Below are 5,141 nucleotides of genomic sequence, written 5' to 3'. Positions count from 1 at the left end.
ATAACTCATAGTGCTACAATAATCAATATAAATATATCAAATGGGGATGTGATGGGAGGTATTTTAACGAGTGATTTAAGTGATCATTTACCAGTTTTCACGATTTATAAAAATGATCAAAGCACTATAAAATAAATTACAATTAAGGAAAAAACAATAAACACATCAAAAAAGCAATGGACAAATTAAAAGATGATTTACATAAACAAAGCTGGAAAGACGTGTATGTTGATGATGTGAACAGATCATATGATGAGTTTATGAATATTTTGGGAGCTCTGTCTGAAAAGAATTGTAAAAAATAGAATTATTTGTATACATGTTTCTTGAAATTGAGAACACAAGAGGCTGAAGAGAAATATAAGAAGTATAAAAATAAATTAGTAGCGATTATAAGGAAACACAAGAAGGAATATTATAGTGATTTATTAAATAAAAGTAATGGTGATATGAAAGCTACATGGCGAGTAATAAATAGTGTTCTGAAAAGTCATAAAGCAAAAACAGGTATTTCACAATATTTTTTGAAGGATGACGATGAAATCCATGATGAAAATGAAATTGTAAATGGATTTAATCATCATTTTGTGAACGTTGGATCAAGCCTTGCTGCTAAAATACGAAAAGTGGACAATAATGTGAACCATTCAGTTACAAGTTGTGACAACAGTATTTTTCTTAATGGAACTGACAAAGAAGAAATAATGAATGTAGTAAAAAAATCTTACAGATCAAAAGACTGGGTGGACATGGATATGATGTTTGTAAAGGACATAATGAGTTATGTTATTGAGCCGTTTACATATATTTGTAATTTATCATTTTCAAAAGGAATATTTCCAGACAATATGAAAGTAGCTAAGGTAGTTCCTCTCTTTAAAAATGGTGATAAATGTGTGTTCAATAATTATAGACCAATATCCTTATTTCCACAGTTCTCAAAAATTCTAGAAAAACTATTTGTGACCAGATTAGATAAATTTATTACTAAACAAAACATTCTAAGTAGCAGTCAGTATGGGTTTAGAGCAGAAAACTCTACATCAATGGCTCTCATGGAAATAATAGAACAAATAACTACTGCTGTCGATCAAAAACAGTATTGTGTTAGTATTTTTGTTGATTTAAAAAAAGCATTTGATACTAGTGATCACACTATTCTCCTTGAAAAATTAAATAAATATGGTATAAGAGGACCAGCATTACACTGGGTATCTAGCTATTTAAAAGATAGGAAAAAGTTTGTACAAATAAATGGTGTAAGATCTGACCTGTGCAATATCACTTGTGGAGTTCCTCAAGGCTCTGTACATGGACCAAAGTTATTTATTTTATATGTGAATGACTTAGTGAATGTATCAGGACTCCTTAAATGTGTCCTTTTTGCAGATGACACCACATTTTTTTGTTTGGGTAAAGATGTAAAACGGATGTTAGAATTGATGAAGACAGAATTTGATAAATTACAAACTTGGTTTAAACTTAATAAATTATCATTAAATTTAGACAAAACTAAATATATGATATTTAGTAACAAAAAGAAAACTGTTGACGATCCATTTAAAATTGAGGGTGTTGAGATTTGTAGAGTTAATGAGATGAAATTTTTGGGTGTAATCATTGATGAACAGCTAACATGGAAAAATCACATAAATTCTGTAAGAACAAAAATATCTAAATCTATTGCAGTACTATACAAAGTCAGGGAATTATTAAATGATAAATCTCTGTACATGTTGTATAACACAATCATTGTTCCACATTTAATCTATTGCATTGATGTTTGGGGGAAAGCGTGTAAAACATTTACAAAACCTATTTTTATTTTACAGAAAAGAGCTGTAAGAATTATCACCAGAAAGCATTACAGTCACCCATCAAGCACATTATTTTATCAACTGAAGTTATTGAAGTTCCATGATTTAGTAGATTACAGTATTTTATCAGTTATGTATAGGGCTCAAAATAACACATTACCATTAAATATCCAAAGAAATTTTGTTAAAAGACAAAGTTGTTATAATCTTAAGGGGATAGAGATATTTGTCAAACCAAAATTCAGAACTAGTCTGAAGGGAAGGTCTACCTCAATCCAAGGAGTTGGATTGTGGAATGGTCTAGAGAGTGATGTGAAAAATGACAAGTCAATGTGTACATTTAAGAAAAAGATCAAAGCTGGATTGTTAAAAAAAAAGTATATATGAAGTAGCTTAGTGTGTGTTTTGTATTAGAATTAGAAAAATTAGAAAGTTATTCATTTTGTTCTGTTACTTGAAAATTATTATGATTGAAATAATTGTTTGAAAAAAGGGGCAGATATAGTAAGATTTTTTCTTCTTTCTGCTGCCTTTCATTTTAAATCTTTTGTATCTTTTTTTTATATTGTTATGGAATTGTTTTGTACTTTTTTAAAATGAATAAACTTTATACCATACCATACCAAGATCATCTCAGCGTGACCTCAGCAGAAGTAAGGAGTACTTTCTGTTAAGGTTGTGTGGGGAACCCAGATGTTATGAGACCCAGAACGAGGCAGACACAGGGGAAGTACAAAAGAACAGTGTTTATTATGTACAGTGATATATTAAAGTCCACACGCTGCTTCTCAGCGGCTCCTGGAAAGGGGGACGACAGGTTAATGTTTGTCCAACGGGGAAGACCAGAGTGGTTTGTTTAAAGAGCGTTTTGTCCTCCAAACCCAAAGGAGGTGAGCTGGTCCTTCAGTCCAGGGAGAGAGAGCAGCAGGGGAAAATCCAACAAGAGTCCAAGGGGAAACGAGGAAGGCTGGCAACTGGAGGCAAAGAGGCACGAGGGATACCTCACAGGCCGAGGGATCCAGGTCAGGCCACGAGGAGAATCCAAAAACACGAAGGAACCAGGAAACTGGAAAAAAGAGCAAAAGGTGAACAAATTATTTTCACCTAGACATTTCTAGCTCAACAGTACTATACCATGAGAGGTGATATGCTCCAGCGTTGAATCACACCGGACTGCAGCCTTAAGTAGATGGAGAGGCTCATCAGGCTGATGGCCGCCAGGTGTTGGTAATCAGCGGCCATCAGCAAGGCAGGCTGCAGGCAGTGGGACCCTTACACTTTCAGGAGGATTAATCTGCCCAAGGCAACCGGCCCAGACAACATACCCGGAAAAGTGTTGAAAGAATGTGCCAATCAGCTCTGCGAGGTGCTGGCAGACATCTTTAACACCTTACTTACCCTGGAGACAGTTCCCACCTGCCTGAAGACTGCCCCCATCATCCCAGTCCCAAAAAGCTCTACAGTGACTGGTCTGAATGACTATCGGCCAGTGGCCCTCACCCTGATATTCGCTAAATGCTTTGAAAAATTGGTCATGACTCACATCAAAACAAACATCAACGAGGACTCTCATCAGTATGCATACCATGAGGACCGATCAACAGAGGATGCCATCTCCTCTGTGGTCCATACTGCGCTCAACCACCTGGAGCAGAAAAACTCTTACGTCCATATGCTCTTTGTGGACTTCACATCTGCCTTCAACACCATGATCCCCCAAACCCTGATGGACAAACTATTCACACTAGCACTAAACCCCTCCATTTGCAACTGGGTAATAGACTTAACAAACAGACCACAGTTAGTGAGGATCCACAACTTCTCCTCCACCATAACCCTTAGCACTGGCTCTCCTCAGGGATGTGTGTTGAGCACCCTCCTGTTTACACTGCTCACATATGATTGTGCAGCTACTGTGGAAGAAAAACAGTATATTTAATAATTTTAATCTCATTTAATGTATTATCTTTGTTCATTCTTCATTTCAACTGCCACCTCATGAGGAAACAAGAACCTGCAACAAAAAAACATGTTTACTATCACAAAATAGCTTAAGCAGAAACCAGTTTTGCCTAAAAGAACTTGTTTATCCCACCTTGTATTGTTCCAGTAAGCCCTTAAGGCACATGACTCATGAAGAGTGAAATTTTTGAACGCCCTGTGCGTGCGAAAGACTGTATAAATGAAGCATTTACTGATGTGTTCTTCAAAACTTTTTGAGCCTTAAGTCGTGCTGTTCTCCCTTTGCAAAGGAAACAATAAATCTGCTACATGTTTCTTATAACTAAGATCTCAAGTCTCATTTACAAAGTTTATCTATAAAATAAACTTCACAATTTGGCGTCACAAATAGGTTCCTTTGTTGGTTCGTCCACTTCGATTGGAAGCCAGGACGTGGCTGATCACCAGAAATCAACTGATTTTTCTTCCAACCTCCAGTAGGACATTAGAGAGGGAGGGCGTCCTGTCTCTCCATAGAGGGGGATCGACCTCAACATGATCTGGACTGAGACTGAGATACAAAAGGTAAAGAAAACGTTTTGTAAAAAATAAATATTGAATAGATTTGTAAAAATACAAATCGAGGTAGGTGTTCATTGAGAACGCTAAGGTAGGATTGTAAAAACAATCTGAGGTAGATTTATTAATTTAAATCGAGGTAGGTGTTCATTGAGAACGCTGAGGTAGGATTGTAAAAACAATCTGAGGTAGATTTATTAATTTAAATCGAGGTAGGTGTTCATTGAGAACGCTAAGGTAGGATTGTAAAAACAATCTGAGGTAGATGTATTAATTTTAAATCGAGGTAGGTGTTAATTATAATGACACTGAGAAATAATGGGTTCAAGAAATAGTAAGGATGAGGAATATATTCCTTGTGGTCCAGAGGCGGACCGGATGTGTAGATTACATGGTGATTCTTGTCTCAGCTTTGTTTCACAGTGGCATAATAAATTTAATTTCCCAAGAAATGGTTCGTTTGACCCAGAAGAAATCCAAAAACTAGAATAAAATTTATTACGTCAAAAACAAAAAATGTGCAGCATGAAGATGGTCCCAAAAGGCACACTCGTAGCAATGTATAACCATGAACAGGCATTTAAATTATGGAAAAACCAGGCTAAATCCCTATCACAAAAAACAGCATCTAAAACTTATCAGATGACCCAGAAAATTGAAAAGGTGACCAAAGAGGCTCTAAAAAATGAGACAATTACACTAAAACAAAAAACTAAGACAGGAGAAGTTTCACTGTTGGCCAAATTAACTACTCTTTTCTCTCTCTCTCTCTCTCTCTCTCTCTCTCTCTCTCTCTCTCTCTCT

The sequence above is a fragment of the Nematolebias whitei genome, chromosome 10 (assembly GCF_014905685.2).
Source record: "Nematolebias whitei isolate Nwh7 chromosome 10, NemWhi1, whole genome shotgun sequence".
Classification (NCBI taxonomy): Eukaryota; Metazoa; Chordata; class Actinopteri; order Cyprinodontiformes; family Rivulidae; genus Nematolebias; species Nematolebias whitei.
Note: the sequence above shows the minus strand (reverse complement) of the source record.